The sequence below is a fragment of the Haematobia irritans genome, chromosome 1, assembly GCF_050003625.1.
Source record: "Haematobia irritans isolate KBUSLIRL chromosome 1, ASM5000362v1, whole genome shotgun sequence".
In the NCBI taxonomy this organism is placed as follows: Eukaryota; Metazoa; Arthropoda; class Insecta; order Diptera; family Muscidae; genus Haematobia; species Haematobia irritans.
Genome location: NC_134397.1, coordinates 146,110,676 through 146,129,766, shown reverse-complemented (window position 1 = coordinate 146,129,766; position 19,091 = coordinate 146,110,676). Strand labels below are relative to the sequence as shown.

Genomic DNA, 19,091 nt, shown 5'->3' with positions numbered 1-19,091 from the left:
TACCTTTTTACTCACTCTAAGCTGATGCATATTTAAGTGAAGTAAAGTCATGGAAACAATTCAAATAAACAATCAAAAAATATGTATTGACTTCTATAACTGTCAATTTGGACTTGGCTTTTTATATTTGTTTCAATTTAGCTTTTATTTTCAGAGAACTTTTGTAATTTTTTTCATCACGGATAGCGGTAAGTAATATATAAATGCATAATTAAAATTCAATTTAATAATTAAACTTTCCTTTTTTCCACTAGAACCCATCATTATCAGTGACGGAATAAGTGGAAACTTCGAACAAACGTATTAAATGGTTGTTTGAGGATGAAGATATTGGGAAATACACTTAAGCCTTTTGGACTTCCCTGACGAATGCCACTTCCATTCAGTGTGCGTCATTACAAAAGTAGGTACAACTCCCTCTGAGTTAAACGAGAAAATTAACACAGCACTCAAACTCAAGACAAGATGAACTCAACTAATATTATCCGAATTTTTACTTACGTTATATTTTATTTATTGTAAAAAAATTTTAAAAAATCTGAATTGTTATTATTTTTTAATTAATTCAAAATAAAATGAATCAAAAATAATAAAACAAAAACAAAACATTTTATTATCCACAAAGAGCTCACCATAAACTATTCAGTTAAGAGCCAACTCATAGTATGCTCATATATTAGCAGCCTAAAGCTAACTAACTTTGAGCTAACTTTTGGTTAGCTGAAGCTTATGCAGGTTTGAGTGAGGACTGACTCGTTCCAATGACAACACGTGTTAAAACTGAATAGGATTTTACTTGGGAAATGAGTTAGGATTTGAGTCACCTGTGACTCAGTTATGACTAACAATTTACCTCAATTTCCTACAGGGTAGGTAAAGTGGCCTATATAAAATGTCAAACTGAAAACTAAAGCAAAATTGTCAATAGAAACAAAAGTAATTGAAATGAACATTAAAAAAAAATCTAAAAATTAAATTTTGACAAATTTCCCATTAGAAGTTAAAATATGAAAAATTTCCTCTAGAAATGAAATTTTGACAAAATTTCCTATGGAAATGAAATTTTGACAAAATTTCCTATAGAAATGAAATTTTGACAAAGTTTCCTATAGATGATGAAATTTGATAGAAACGTAATTTTGCCAAATTTCCTATAGAAATGAGATCTTGACAAAATTTCCTATAGAAATGAAATTTTGACAAAATTTCCTATGGGAATGAAATTTTGATAAAATTTCCTATAAAAATTAAATTTTGACAAAATTTCCTATGGAAATGAAATTTTGATAAAATTTACTATAGAAATGAAATTTTGTTAAAATTTTGTATGGAAATCAAATTTTGTTAAAATTTCCTATAGAAATGACATTTTGATAAAATTTCCTATAGAAATGAAATATTGATAAAATTTTCTATAGAAATGAAATTTTGACAAAATTTTCTATAGAAATGAAATTTTGATAAAAATTTCCTATGGAAATGAAATTTTGATAAAATTTCCTATGGAAATAAAATTTTGATAAAATTTCCTATAGCAATGAAATTTTGATAAAATTTCCTATAAAATGAAATTTTGACAAAATTGCCTATAGAAATGGAATTTGGCAAAATTTTCGAAAGAAATGAAATCTTGACAAAATTTCATATATAAATGAAATTTTGACAAAAACTCCAATGGAAATGAAATTTTGACAAAAATTCCAATGGAAATGAAATTTTGACAAAATTTTTGATAGAAATGAAATTTTGACCAAATTCTATGTATAAATGAAATTTTACAAAGTTTCCTACAGAAATGAAATCGTGACAAAAATTTTCTATAGAAATGAAATTTTGACAAAATTTCCTATATCAATGAAATTTTGATAAAATTTCTTATAAAAATTAAGTTTTGACAAAATTGCCCATAGAAATGAAATTTTGATAAAATTTTCTATAGAAATGAAATTTGGCAAAATTTTCTATAGAAATGAAATTTTGATAAAATATCCTATAGAAATGAAATTTTGACAAAATTGCCTGTAGAAATGAAATGTTGACAAAATGTCCTATAGAAATGAGATTTTGACAAAATTTCCTTTAGAAATGAGATTTTGACAAAATTTCCTTTAGAAATGAGATTTTGACAAAATTTCCTATGAAAATGAAATCTTGACAAAATTGCCTATAGAAATTAAATGTTGACAAAATTACCTATAGAAATGACATTTTGACAAAATTTCCTGTAGAAATGAAATTTTGACAAAATTTTCATAGAAATTAAATTTTGACAAAATTTCCTATAGAAATGAAATTTTGATAAAAATTCCTATGGAAATGCAATTTTGATAAAAATTCCAATGGAAATGAAATTTTGACAAAATTTCCTATGGAAATGAAATTTTGACAAAATTTTCTATAGAAATGAAATTTGGCAAAATTTTCTATAAAAATGAAATTTTGTTAAAATTTCCTATAGAAATGAAATTTTCTTAAAATTTCCTATAGAAATGAAATCTTGACAAAATTTCCTATAGAAATGAAATTGTGACAAAATTTCCTGTATAAATGAAATTTTGACAAAATTTCATATATAAATGAAATGTTGATAAAATTTCCTATAGAAATGAAATTTTGACAAAATTTCCTATAGAAATGAAATTTTGATAAAAATTCCTATGGAAATGCAATTTTGATAATAATTCCAATGGAAATGAAATTTTGACAAAATTTCCTATGGAAATGAAATTTTGACAAAAATTCCAATGGAAATGAAATTGTGACAAAAATTCCAATGGAAATGAAATTTTGACAAAATTTTTGATAGAAATGAAATTTTGACCAAATTCTATATATAAATGAAATTTTACAAAGTTTCCTATAGAAATGAAATCGTGACAAAATTTCCTATAGAAATGAAATTTTGACAAAATTTCCTGTAGAAATGAAATTTTGACAAAATTTCTTATAGAAATGAAATTTTGACAAAATTTTCTATAGAAATGAAATTTGGCAAAATTTTCGATAGAAATTAAATTTTGACAAAATTTCATATATAAATGAAATTTGGCAAAATTTCCTATAGAAATGAAATTTTGACAAGATTTCCTATGGAAATGCAATTGTGACAAAATTTCCTATAGAAATGAAATTTGGACAAAATTTCCTATCGAAATGAAATTTTGACAAAATTTCCTATAGAAATAAAATGTTGATAAAATTTCCTATGGAATTGAAATTTTGACAAAATTTCCTATGGAAATGAAAATTTGACAAAATTTCCTATAGAAATGAAATTTTGACAAAATTTCCTATAGAAGTAAAATTTTGATAAAATTTCCCATGGAAATAAAATTTTGACAAAATTTCCTATAGCAATGAAATTTTGATAAAATTTCCTATAGAAATGAAATTTTTACCAAATCTCCTATAGAAATGAAATGTGGACAAAAATTTCCTATGGAGATGAAATTTAAAAAAAAATGTCTATTTAAATAAGTTTGGACCCATATTTCATACGTTAAAGCCTCAGCACATGGTTGAATAACATATTAAACGAATTAGCCTTTATCTTACGTTGGGCGCCAGGTTACCTTTTCTTAAAACAATGAACGTATTCGCCTTTTTATTATAGATTCACTTGTTATTCCATTTTTCTTTCACTTTCATTGATTACAATATCACTTATATTTTAATAGAAATAATTTTAATTTATTTTTCGATTATTATTTAATGCAAAGAAAAAAATCGATTAAGTAAATTTCTATGATAAAAAAAAATAGATCAATGGGCTTAGGTTAATTTCAGCATGTTCTCATATTCTATTCCATTTTTTTTTTTTCAATTACTTGTATGCATTTGTTTCACTTGTCATTGTATTTATATTTATATCGCCAAGCACTCATCTAAGAGTTTTATTTTTCTATAATAAAATCGAAAACTAGAATATCGAAAATAAAGAAATACAATAAAGACCACAACAAGAAAATGAGAACTTTGATTGAACCAATACATCAACATGGTCCAACTATGGGAGAAGCCAATTTATAAGAATCTATTTTATCGAATAAAATTTTTAATTAAAATCATTTGTTGCTTTCGATAAATATGCCAGAAACATAGAGGCAAAAAAAAAGAACAACAATATTAGGAGCTGGAACAATATTCTGCCATGCGGAGAGAAGTGAAAATGTATTGCTATAACTGAATTCTAACCGACTAATAAAGTAACTACTTTAAGAAGTTATTGTATTGAAATTCATGTTGAAAAATTCGAAGGCTCCTTTACTCTATGCCATAGGTGTGAAGCCTAAAGCTCTTTTATTAGCAATTTTCAAAAATTTAAATTATGACAAATCTTTGAAGGGCAAATTACAAATTCTGGATTTCTTTTGGAAATGTTTGAGAATTTATTCCGAAAAAATTGTAACAGACAGTTCCATTGATAGCCACTATATTTTACCAGCTTTTTGGCAACCAACGGATAACGCGACAAAAAGCCTTCACGTCTTTCGATTAAATCCTCAAATCGGCCCAATTTTTGTCGTCCTCATGAGAACGAAAATGATGATAAGCCAGGTAATGCATCATGGATCGGAACTAGTGGTAATCAGAGGTAGAATTTCCCATTTGAGTGTTTCCAAATAAGTTTTACGCATCCATTGGAATCGCTAATTTCAGACAAATAAACGTTGCAAAAACGAATAGAAAATCAACAAAAAATAAATAAAAAAAAAACAAGTATATACGGCCTAAGTTCGGTCAGGCCGAATCTTATGTACCCTCCACCATGGATTAAGTAGAAACTTCTACTTAAGACTGTCATCCACAATATAATTCAGTTCGTGACTCGGTATATGTAATATAGGAAAGTGTAAAAATAATTACCAATGTATACGAAGTTTAACGCGGCAATTGAAATATAGAGCTCGCTTTATAAGGGGGCTATATACAATTATGAACCGATATGGACCGATTTTTGTGGGATTGGTTTATCTGGAGACGATATATAACTATAGACCGATATGGACCAATTGTGGCATGGTTTGTAAAGACTAAATACTTAGACCTAATTTCAAACGGATTGGATGAAATTTTCTCCTCCAAGAGGCTCCGGGGATCAAACCCGTGCATGGGTTTTTATGTGGGCTATATATAATTGGACCGATATGGACGAATTTTTGTATGGTTTTTAAAGACCGAATACTTAGACCACGTACCAAATTTCAACCGGATCGGATGAAATTTACTCCTTCAAGCGGGAAGGTCAAATCTGGGGATTATATAATTATGGACCAATTTTTGCATGGTTTATGCAGACCATACACTAACACCACGTACCAAATTTCAACCAGATCGGATGAAGTTTGCTACTCCAATAGCCTCCGGAGGTCAAATCTGGGGATCGGTTTATATGGGGGCTATATATAATTATAGACCGATATGGATAAGTTTTTGCGTGGTTGTTAGAGACCATATAATAACACCACATGCCAAATTTCAACCGGATCGGATGAACTCTGCTCCTCCAAGAGGCTCCGGAGGTCAAATCTGGGGATCGGTTCATATGGGGGCTAGATATAATTATAGACCGATATGGACCAATTTCTGCTTGATTATTGCAGACCATATACTAACACCACTTACCAAATTTCAAGTGGATCGAATGAATTTTACCACTCCAGTAGGTTCCGGAGGTCAAATCTGCGCATCGGTTTATATGGGCGCTATATATAATTATGGACCGACATGGACAAATTTTTGCATGGGTGTTAGAGGTCATAAACTAACACCACGTACCAAATTTTAACCGGATCAGAGGAATTTTGTTTCTCTAAGAATCTCCGCAAACCAAATCTGGGGATCGGCTATGGACCGATATTGACCAATTTTTGCATGGGTGTTAAAGGTAATAAACTAACACTATCTACCAAATTTCAAACGGATCGGATGAATTGTGCTCCTCCAAGAGGCTCCGGAGGTCAAATCTATCCCCAGGTTTATATGGGAGCTATATATAATTATGGACCGATATGGACCAATTCGTGCTTGATTATTGTAGACTATATACTAACACCACGTACCAAATTTCAACCGGATCGGATGAATTTTACCACTCCAGTAGGCTCCGGAGTTCAAATCTGCGGATCGTGGATAAATTTTTTCATGGGTGTTAGAGGTCATAAACTAATACCACTTACCGAACTTCAAACGGATCGAATGAAATTTGCTTCTCTAAGAGCCTCCGCAAGCCAAATCGGGGGGTCGAGGTCAAGGGAAAACGCGTGTAAATCGGTGAAATCGTTTATTTGAAAAATCAAATTAAATTTCTTTTTCAAGTTCAATTAATATAAAATTCAGGAAAAATATTCAGTTAGGCTTTCGCTTTTCCAAATCCGAATTGCCGGCCTCACGCTTGACACCTGCCATCAGATTTTGTACAGCCACCTTGTCCACCTTCTTCGCCGCAGAAAGCCAGTTTGCCTTGAACTGCTGCTCGTTCTTAGCAGTTTTTTTGGTATTCTTTAGGTTCCGCTTGACAATAGCCCAGTATTTCTCAATTGGGCGGGGCTCTGGCGTGTTGGGAGGGTACTTGTCCTTGGGAACCACCTGCACGTTGTTGGCGGCGTACCACTCCATGGCCTTTTTACCATAATGGCAAGATGCCAAATCCGGCCAAAACAGTACGGAACAACCGTGTTTCTTCAGGAAAGGCAGCAGACGTTTATTCCAACACTCTTTCACGTACATTTCTTGGTTGACAGTCCCGGAAGCTATGAAAATGCTGCTTTTCAAGCCACAGGTACAGATGGCTTGCCAAACCAGATATTTCTTTGCGAACTTTGACAGTTTTATGTGCTTGAAAATATCTGCTACCTTTCCCCTTCCTTTTGCCGTATAAAACTCCTGTCCCGGAAGCTGCTTGTAGTCGGCTTTGACGTAGGTTTCGTCGCCAAATACCACGCAGTCAAACTTCGCCAGCATCGTCGTGTACAGCCTCCGCGATCGCGCTTTGGCCGTCGTATTTTGTTTATCATCGCGATTTGGAGTCACTTCCTTCTTGTAAGTCGATAGTCCGGCTCGTTTTTTGGTTCGATGCACGGTTGTAGACGATACACCCAGCTTATTTGCGGAATCTCGGAGAGAGAGGTTAGGGTTTCGCTTGAAACTACCGGCAACTCTCTTTGTCGTCTCAGCGGCTTCCGTTTTTCGATTTCCCCCGATCCAGACTTCCTGGCTGTCGACAAACGTTCCCCAAACACTTTAATTACATTTGTAACGGTTGATTTGACAACTTTTAGCGATTTTGCCAGCTATGCGTGCGAGTAGCTCGGATTTTCGCGATTCGCGAGCAAAATTTTGATACGCTGCTCTTCTTGCTTGGACGGCATTTTGACAATTGAAGAGTGAATTCCAAAATCAAAATAGGAGCAACATTCTACACACACACACCTTCAAAATGAGGGGTGTTCAGGTTTTTTAAATGCAAAATTGAAAGAAATACGTCAAGTTTATATTGACCAAATTTTGACCGTATTACCCTTTATGGGGGCTATACGTATACGTGGTCCGATATGGCCCATTTGCAATACCGTCTCACCTATTTCAATAAAAACTACTTGTAGCAAGTTTCAAGTCGATAGGTTATTTCGTTCGGAAGTTAGCGCGATTTCAACAGAGGGACGGGCGGACGTGGCTAGATTGACTCAGAATTTTACCAAGATCCAGAATATATATATATATATATATATATATATATATATATATATATATATATATATATATATATATATATATATATATATATATATATATATATATATATATATATATATATATATATATATATATATATATATATATATATATATATATATATATATATATATATGTATATATATATATATATACTTTATGGGGTCTTAGAGCAATATTTCGATGTGTTACAAACGGAATGACAAAGTTAATATACCCCCATCCTATGGTGGAGGGTATAAAAAGTGAAATTGTTAAAAATTTTTTTGAACTTCCAAGGCACAACATCTAAAGCAATGAAAAGCATCCGAAAACGATGTATTTCCATCTTATGACAAGCGCATATAAATTTCATTGGAGAGGGTCCAAGTTTTAACTACCTCCGAATCCCAAGTTTGCTGGGTATTAAAGTCAAGTTGACATTCGTCAAACAAAATTGTCTTTCATGTAAGGATACCCAGTTTTAATTCGAATCACTAGCTAAAAGGACAATAAAACAACTTCATCGAAAAGTTTATTAATTTTTGGACAGGAATAAAAACTTTATATCCGAGAAATGTGTCTTCTATGCTAAACAAAATTCGCATACATATTGTAGGGACTTGAAATTTTTAACCTCGCGGCAATATAATTTTTAGTGTATTAACAACAAAAATATTTTACTTAAATTTTGGTATAATTTGCCACCTCTATTCGTGCTTAAAATATGGTATGTATCGATAGAAGAATATTAGTTTGATAATTCAAAATAGACTTACGTCAAACAAAAACAAATGTGTATTAACAACAAATTTGTTTTTGCTGCGTGTATGAGCCCCCGCTTATTAAACAATAAATAAATTTTATATATCAACTTATCCATTGGCCACCTTGTGTAGAGTACTTCGCTCCCAGTACGCGGTCAGCCTTAGTCAACATAAAGCTAATAACTGGTAGCTATATCGTGGCTATTTGTTGTAATTACTAATACAATATTTTAAGATACATGAATGATCCAATAGATACACGGGCACATCCATAAACACACGCACACACACACACACACACCTGTGTGACTGGAATCTTACTAGTATCATACATTGCCTTATCCAAAACGATATGGAAAACTAATAGGCAATTTGTTACACCCTCTCCTTTGGTATGCTGTTTCAGCCTTGAGTATTTTCTATAACAGAGTGAGGTGACCAGATTTATGGTGCGGAGGATTTGAGCTTTGGTTTTGATCTCCATACACTCAAAAACAATTTTACTTGCACAGAAAAAAATATCACCAAAATTCTCCCAATTAAAGTTTTAATTAATTTTCAAAAATATTCAATTGAAAATTTAATTGATTAGAATAAAATATCACCAAAATATTTCCAATTAAAAAGTTTATTTAACCTGAAAAATTTTTCAATTAATAAATTGATGCAATTAACTTTTTAATTAAGATAAAAACATTAAGTTAATTGATGAAAATTTGTTTATTTTTTAATTAAGATTTTTGTCAAACAATCAATTATTTAATCAAACTAAAAACAATAAGTCAGTTAAGATAGTCGTTAAAAAATAGTTACGTTTTAATTATAAAATTAATAGAGTTTTTCAATAAACATCTATTTAATTTTTAATTGAATCAATAAAAAAATTAATTGAAATTTGATAATGAAATCAATTAATTTCATTTTCTTGATTGAAGACATCTCAATTAAAAAGTTAATTGGACGAATTAATTTCGTGATCAAAAAAAAAACTGTGTGTTCAATATATATATATATATATATATATATATATATATATATATATATATATATATATATATATATATATATATATATATATATATATATATATATATATATATATATATATATATATATATATATATATATATATATATATATATATATATATATATATATATATATTCCGGGTCGTGTTGAAATTCTGAGTCGATCTAGCTATGTCCGTCCGTCTGTCCGGCTGTCCGTCTGTGGAAATCACGCTAACTTCCGAACGAAACAATCTATCGACTTGAAACTTGACACAAGTAGTTGCTATTGATGTAGGTCGGATGGTATTGCAAATGGGCCATATTGGACTACTTTTACGTATAGCCCCCATATAAACCGATCCCCAGATTTGACCTCCGGAGCCTCTTGGAGGAGCAAAATTCATCCGATTCGGTTGAAATTTGGCACGTGTTGTTAGTATAAGGTCTCTAACAACCATACAAAAATTTATCCATATCGGTCCATAATTATATAGAGTCCCCATATAGTCGGATCCCCAGATTTGATCTCCCCAGGCTCTTTTAGGAGCAAATTTCATCCGATCCGGTTAAAATTTGGTACGTGGTGTAAGTATATAGTCTCTAAAAAATATGAAAAAATAAGTCCATATCGGTCCATAGTTACATATAGACCGCATATCAACCGCTCCCCAGATTTGACCTACGGAGCCTCTTGGAGGAGCAAAATTCATCCGATTCGGTTGAAATTTGGTACATTGTGCTAGTATATGACCGCTAACAACCAAGCCAAACGTGATCCAAATCGGTCTGAAGTTATATATAGTCCCAGATAATCCGATCCCCAATCACACAAAAATTGGCCTATATCGGTTCATTAGTGTATATAGGCTCCCCCCGTATAAAGCGACCCCCATATTTCCATTCTGGCTGTCTACTTACCGCGCAAAAGTTCATATTCGAATCTATTTATTTGTAGACTTCCCTATATATACCGGTCAAGAATTGAATTATATACGTATTTAATCTGTTTTTTGGGTCTAATATATAACACGGGGAATGAAATCAAAAATTTCAGAGCAAACAAAAAGAAAAGTACTGCGCCATGTTAAAAAGGACCCTTTTGTTACATCTTCAGCACTGAAAAAGGAGTATGATTTGAATGTTGATACATCTACAATAAGAAGAATGTTGATTCAAAACGATTTAAAGGCTTAAAGTGCCCGGAAAGTTCCGTTCCTCTCAAAACGAAACATAGACACAAAGCAATTTTCATTAAAATTGAGCCAACGAAAACTTTTCACTGATATAACGAAACATTTTCATTAATACAATGAAAATATTCGTTAATTGTACGACACGTTACGTTGATTAACAGAAAATTCGTTATAATAACGAAAAATTTCGTTGTATTAACGAATTTGTTTCATTGGCTCACTTTTAATAACACATTTCGTTAATATAACGAAACTTTTTCTATCAGTGTAGGAAAAAGATTAGAGTTCGCAAGGGAACATGTGAATTGGCAGGCGAATAAGTGGCGAAATATTTTGTGGTCAGATGAAACAAAAGTAAATTTGTTTAACTCTGACCGAGTCGTACCTGTTGTCCGAAGACCTCCTAAAGGGTGATACGGTCAAAATTTGGTCAATATAAACTTGACGTATTTCTTTCAATTTTGCATTTAAAAAACCTGAACACCCCTCATTTTGAAGGTGTGTGTGTGTAGAATGTTGCTCCTATTTTGATTTTGGAATTCACTCTTCAGTTGTCAAAATGCCAGAAGCGTATCAAAATTTTGCTCGCGCATCGCGAAAATCCGAGCTACTCGCACGCAAAGCTGGCAAAATCGCTAAAAGTTGCCAAATCAACCGTTACAAATGTAATTAAAGTGTTTGGGGAACGTTTGTCGACAGCCAGGAAGTCTGGATCGGGGGGAAATCGAAAACCGGAAGCCGCTGAGACGACAAAGAGAGTTGCCGGTAGTTTCAAGCGAAACCCTAACCTCTCTTCGAGATGCCGCAAATAAGCTGGGTGTATCGTCTACAACCGTGCATCGAGCTAAAAAACGAGCCGGACTATCGACTTACATGAAGGTACTGACTCCAAATCGCGATGATAAACAAAATACGACGGCCAAAGCGCGATCCCGTAGGCTGTACACGACAATGCTGACGAAGTTTGACTGCGTGGTAATGGACGACGAAACCTACGTCAAAGCCGACTACAAGCAGCTTCCGGGACAGGAGTTTTATACGGCAAAAGGAAGGGGAAAGGTAGCAGATATTTTCAAGCACATAAAATTGTCAAAGTTCGCAAAGAAATATCTGGTTTGGCAAGCCATCTGTACCTGTGGCTTGAAAAGCAGCATTTTCATAGCTTCCGGGACTGTCAACCAAGAAATTTACGTGAAAGAGTGTTTGAATAAACGTCTGCTGCCTTTCCTGAAGAAACACGGTTATTCCGTACTGTTTTGGCCGGATTTGGCATCTTGCCATTACGGTAAAAAGGCCATGGAGTGGTACGCCGCCAACAACGTGCAGGTGGTTCCCAAGGACAAGAACCCTCCCAACACGCCAGAGCTCCGCCCAATTGAGAAATACTGGGCTATTGCCAAGCGGAACCTAAAGAAGACCAACAAAACTGCTAAGGACGAGCAGCAGTTCAAGGCAAACTGGCTTTCTGCGGTGAAGAAGGCGGACAAAGTGGCTGTACAAAATCCGATGGCAGGTGTCAAACGTGAGACACGGCAATTCGGATTTGGAAAAGCGAAAGCCTAACTGAATATTTTTCCTGAATTTTATACTAAATGATTGAACTTGAAATAGAAATTTAATTTGATTTTTTAAATAAACGATTTCACCGATTTACACGCGTTTTCCCTTGACCAAATTTTGACCGTATCACCCTTTAATACCTAATACAGAATTTCGGTCAGAGTTAAACAGAATTTCAGGTAAATCGGTAGTAAACTGTGGCCTCTGTGCTCATATGAGTCTAAATCGGACGAAAGATATATATGGATGCTATATCTAAATCTGAATCGATTTCAATCAAATTTACCAAGCATAGGTAGAATGTCAATTCTACTCTTTATGCAAAATTTCACGAAAATCGGCCTCTGTGGTCATATAAGTCTAAATCGGACGAAAGGTATATATGGGAGCTATATCTAAATTTGAACCGATTTGGCTGATATTTTGCAAGTTTTCCGAGACTCATAAAATATTCGGTGGTACTAAATTTGAAGAACATCGGTTGATAAACACGCCAATTATGACCAGATCGGGGATAAATATATATGGCAGCTATATCTAAATCTGAACCGATTTTTTTCTAAATCAATAGCGATTGTCTTTGTCCCAAAAAACAACCCTATGCCAAATTTGAGGACGATCGGACTTAAACTGCGACCTGTACTTTGCGCAAAAAAATACATGAACAGACAAACGGACAGACAGACAGACGGACATCGCTAAATCGACTCTGAATTTAAATCTAGGACGATCGGTATACTAAACGATGGGTCTATGATTACTCCTTCTGGCGTTACATACAAATACACAAACTTATTATACCCTGTACCACAGTAGTGGTGAAGGGTATGAATACAAAAATGTCGGAAAAATTTCGTTAACTTAATGAATCTCAAAATTTGGAATACAATTTAGTTCAATTTTCGTACGGGGTAGTTCATTTTTCCCATAATGTAGTTTACTTTGTTTTTGTGTAGTTTTTATCCGATTTGCATGAAATTGTAAATTTTAGACTCACAAAAACGTGTATCGGATTTAAATTTTATCGGTCCATTTGCTAAGGTCTCCATATAGGCTGATTTCACTTCTTGAAAATAGCTTGAAACTGAATGTAAAATTTTCAGATTAAACTTCTCGTAATCATGTAAATAATGGGGGTGAAAATCTACAGATTTTAGATTTTAAGTTATGGCGTTATTTCATTATTTTTTTTTTTTTTTTGCACACTTACAAGAGATAATAATGATTCCTTTAAAACTCAAACAAAAATGGTTTTTATAAATCCAGAATCTGATATAGTCTTCATAGGTACAATCTTTAAATTTATTTCGGGAAGTGTACTGGTTGAACTGCTCTGCTTGGGAGAATATCTGTCATCAAACCCCCCTGAAATTTGAAAGGAAACTATAATATTTGATTCATGGTGGTGGGTGGTATTAAAGATTCCGCCCGGCCGAACTTACCGCTGTATATACTTGATTTCACTGTAATGGGGAATATTTTGAAAAACAATAAAGTGATTTGCGATGATTAATATTCGTTTTTGTTATCATATCCCGAAATACAAAAGGCAACCCTCGTAAGGCTATGGAACGAACTTCAACTGTCGACAATTAAAAACCAATTTATCGTTGGACAATTTGCATGACTACTTCATTTTCCCTAACAGATCAGGTCACCTCGAACTAGGTAGGCGACGACACATGGTCGAATTGAAAACAATTGTTTAGATTCTAATAAAGATAGCTATCTTAGCTGAATGCGAAACCTTCGACCGTAAGACATCACCATCATCAGCAACATCGTTGCCAATGACCAGATCTGGTGAAATATTAAAGTTGTGGTAAGGCCAGATTTGTTAAAGCTACTGCTTAACTTCCCGGAGAAGGAGGAGGAGTTTTTTTTTACTTTGTGGGCAGATAAGCAGTCGACTCTGACGAAATGTTGCTCAGATTTAAGCTTCTTCAGTTTTCGCTTCATTGTTTTTGCAACATATATTGCAGGAAAAAAAAACAAAAAGCTGAACGACACCAACACAAAAAGTTACAAAGTTTGGTGGTGGTCACAACCAGCAGCATGATCACTATTATCTTATATTTTTTTCATCCTCATCATCAACCACATCCAAAGAATCTTTATGCACCATCTCCAATGCCAGCAGTAATAGGCCCTCTCTATACCGAAAAGAGTTTCCTTCCATGCAACACTGCAATACTGTTTGGCCTATAGAAGATTTAAGTCTCAGTCTCAGCAACATCAGCAAATTGCTCATTGCCAATCGGCCTAATGTCCGATTTGTTGCAACAAAAAAAGCAAAACGCTGAAACATTTTAATATATATTTATATAAATATGTTTATATATAAATAAGTGTGTGTGTGTGTGTGTCTATCCGTTTGTCTATCTCTCCAAGTGACGATGGGCATTGATGAAAACTGGAAGCTGTTGGACCACTTTTTTTTTGTTCTTGCGTGCCTTCGAAGCAAGAATGTTTTCCGACGTCGTCGCGTCGTTTGGGGCAGACAAATAATGAATGCATTTTTGTTGCCACATGAAGGCAACAATCATCGGTTTGCTGTATTGACCAGCCACCAATAACCACCACCGGCAGTCTAAGCAATAACAACAGCAACAATATCCACATGATCAACGCAAGCTTGATAAGTGAGTGAGGCACCTTGAAAATTGCCGCCACATTTTGCTACTGCTGTCGCTTCTGCTACAGCCTGTAACAGCCTCAAGGTGTCTTCATGTAACTCCTGAGTAAAAAAAAAAACGTTGGTGGTACAATCATTTTGGACGGCGTGTTGCATGTTGCTTACAAACATACATCCGTAGTAACCAAAAAGTATTTTCAAGTTTCACAAAGACAAGATCAGGGCGATTGAAATGAAGGCCTTTTTTTAGCCGACCATCATACTCCAGCTTCCAAAAAAGTAGTTTGGATCCCCAACCTATGATCTGGAGGTAGTGTAAATTTAGATCATTTCGAATAAATTTTACATGGCCTTGTCATGGACCAGGCGAAGCACAAGCATTGGAAACGATGTCAAGGAAGAGTTCTTCAAACCCCAGATCTTGATGGAATAACCGTCAGCAGCGCATAACCAGTAACGATTGGGAGAGGAACACAAAGCATTGATGATATCGTTCTGTTCCAAAGTGTACAAGTTCTTGCCGCCCAAATCCCACAAGAGAGCCCTTACCACCCGGACAAGCACAAGCATTGAGATTGATGGGTCTTGGATCCATTGGGAACGATATCAAGGAAGAGTTCTTAAAACCCCAGATCTTGATGGAATAACCGTCAGCAGCGCATAACCAGTAACGGTTGGGAGAGGAACACAAAGCATTGATGATATCGTTCTGTTCCAAAGTGTACAAGTTCTTGCCGCCATTTAAATCCCACAAGAGAACCTTGGAGTCCTTACCACCAGAGGAGCAGAGGGAATCGTCAGGGGAAACGGTGGCGATGTACAAATATCCATTGTGACCGTGTTGATTGTTCTTCACTTGCAGTTAGCCAAGTTCTACACCTTAAAAGTGTTATCCCAACCGCACGGCTCGATGGTGGGGTTGGATTGGTTAGGCGAAAAAAGTACGATAGATGCCCAATCGGAGTGACCATCTTCTGGGACGGTACATTTTGCATTCAACCAAAATGTTCCATAACTTGATGGTCTTGTCACGAGATGGTTGTCAGCGGGGAATACTACTTACAAATTATCCTTGGTGTGATCTTCGAAACGGTAGGTAGTTAGGTTAGGTTAGGTGGCAGCCCGATGTATCAGGCTCACTTAGACTATTCAGTCCATTGTGATACAACATTGGTGATCTTCTCTCTTATCACTGAGTGCTGCCCGATTCCATGTTAAGCTCAATGACAAGGGACCTCCTTTTTATAGCCGAGTCCGAACGGCGTTCCACATTGCAGTGAAACCACTTAGAGGAGCTTTGAAACCCTCAGAAATGTCACCAGCATTACTGAGGAGATAATCCACCACTGAAAAACTTTTTGGTGTTCGGTCGAAGCAGGAATCGAATCCACGACCTTGTGTATGCAAGGCGGGCATGCTAACCATTGCACCACAGTGGCTCCAGTGGCTATTGTGTGGGCATAACCGATTGGTGCTAAGAGACTTTAATGCCCACCATGAACTTTGGCTCTCTCTCTCCTCGGTAATGACCAGATAGGCATAGCTTTGGAGAGCAGACAGATGACTTGTCATTTTTCGCGTTGAACGAAGTGGCCCCCCTGGGAATTATGGGTAATAAATGGCGTATCCTGGCAAGCCGTTATTATCTCACCATTAACTGACCCTCCGATTTCATAACCTCTGAACGCCGGACTTTTATTAATCAAAAGAAAGCCAACTGGGAAGGCTTCAGGGAATACAGAGATCGGCGCTTCAATGAGCTTCCTTCCCATCCCATGGTCATGCTGTCAAAAGGGTATTCTGGGCCATCATTCCCGCTGGGTTATGAGGACCAACTTCCCAGCAAAAGCGGCAGGACTCGCAGGGGAGCTTGATGTACGCCGTCGTGCTAAGATAGTCAACGAGCACAAGCACAAACATTGGAACTTAGGTGGTCGACAGTGAGAGCCCTCTCGAACTTCGCTACAAGGGATGATGGGATTTCAACTACCTTAGGCGACGGGACAGTGACTGATCCGAAGAGGTGCGCGAGACTTGTCAACTGACAGTTGGTCGAGGTTGCCGAGAGTGATAAAGCGAAAAGGAGAGCTATTCGTCACATCCATGGACTTTGAGCCGACAATACACCACAAACATAGTTACCGCTGATTTCACAACATTTTTAGTGCAGAATACAGCGCTTCATTCTACACATATAAGACGAGCAACGCACTTACAATATGTAAATAGTGGTGGTGCCGAAAGTAGCGTATATGAGTTGCACTAGGGTAAGCGGGTGCTTCGTTGCACTCCTGTAAAGAAGAGTTGTGTGTGTATTTTAACACGACTTTTTACGAACTATGTGGCAGGTTACGATTTCATGCTCTCCACATGAAAGCGTTGAGATTCATACATAGAAGAAGTGCATTTAAGCGGGACATTTCTTTACAAATTCATCGATGAATTCCTTGCAAGGGTAAGTACTGCTTGATATTTCTTCCCTTACTAAGCTGCTGAAAATTCAACAAGTTTGTTGCTGGGATATTATCCGATGTCTGGAAACTGGATAGGGTTATTCCCCTACTGAAGCCAGACAATGACTCCTGCAAGTGTGATTCGTACAGACCGATTTCCATTCTCTCGCCAGTAGCCAAAACACTGGAGGCACTACTCCTCCCCAGCATAAAGGGAGAATATTCCAGCTGCCAATTAGCAACATATATTCCGCAAAGTACATAGCATGACCACGCCATTTCAGCATACATAAATAGGGGACTAATCAGCACAAGCGGTGTCATAGGACGGTCCTCGTGTGGCTTAATTTATCGAAGACATTCGATACGGTCAAATATGCTAGACTATTCGAGGACATCGAGAACATCTCGCTACCGGCAGGAACTATGCGTTGGGTTACTAATTATCTCTGCGAGCGCCAGTTGTATGTGTAATGTACACGGATGAAAAAGACTGTTTTTCATATGTTTGGCTATAAACATTATATGTTTGGAACACAAATTTTTAAACACAATATTTTTGAGTGCAAGCATATAATGTTCATAAACTAGCATAACATGTTTGGGACATATATGTTAATATGTTAGAACATATTATGTTTGGGACATAAAATGTTTGTAAATATAATATGCTTGGATGCAAACATATATTAATTTAGAAATAGCCTATAAACATATATGTGTTTAGTAGCTTGGAGCGCTATTTAACAGGGAGCGATATTGAATTAAGTTGGTGGTTGTTGCTTTTTATTACAAAATTAGCATTTTATTTTTCCTTGGGCAATTGATCACCTACTTCTTTGATCCTTACAAACTGTGTGGTCCGCTGTTCGAATCCCCGTCCGGCAAAAGGTAAAATTAAAATAAACAAATCATACAATTGAATAATTTCTTCTACAATGTTTGTATTACAGAAAAAGGTGCTAAGAACTAAAAAATCTCGTGGAAGTGAGAAAGATGTGGGGGAATATACAATTAGGCAGAAACAAAATTTTGAGCATTCGGGTCGAAAACCTATGTTGTTAGCACCTATATTACCTGTTTTTTTCATAATTCATTATGATTGTAAATATATAAATAAATAAATAAAATTTTGAGCACAATATTGTTTGGGAGAATTTTTTTTAAGCATATAATATTTTTGGGTGCAAAATGCTTCCAAACATATTATATGTTCACATAATAACATATTGTTTTTTGGAAGACAACATTATTGAATTTGGATGCAAAAACACAAAATGTTTGGAACTTAGACTACCCAAACATATATTGTTTAGACCAATATGCTTTCAAACATATTATATATTGGAAGAGATCAAACATATAAATGTTTGGGCAATACCCAAAAATATATATGCTTGAAGCAAAATATGTTTGGGAGTATATGTTACAGAAGCGATTTTTTGTGAGCGTGTAGGGATAGGAAGTTCAGATCCCGTTGAGTGAAACAGGGAGTTTCCGGGCTCAATATTGATGACATATGCGATCGATTAAACGTCTACCTTGCTGATCTCACCAGTTCTTTCACTGCAAGAATTTGAGGATATCCGCCACCAAATCCTCATCCATACTATTCACTACATGGACGGCAGAAGTATGCAGGCAGTTGAATATTAGCACCGTTAACGAAACGATTCCGACCATTAGGTTAGGTTAGCTGGCAGCCCGATATATCAGGCTCACTTTGACTATTCAGTCCATTGCGATACCGCAGTGGTGAA

The 19,091-nt window shown here is 35.1% G+C and overlaps 1 protein-coding gene across 1 annotated transcript in view; it reads left to right on the top strand.

Annotated features, from left to right (window-relative positions):
• The window catches only part of Eip93F (Ecdysone-induced protein 93F), a 586,579-nt gene that overhangs the window by 106,339 nt on the left and 461,149 nt on the right, over positions 1 to 19,091 (top strand). The gene's annotated exons all lie outside the window — the stretch shown is intronic.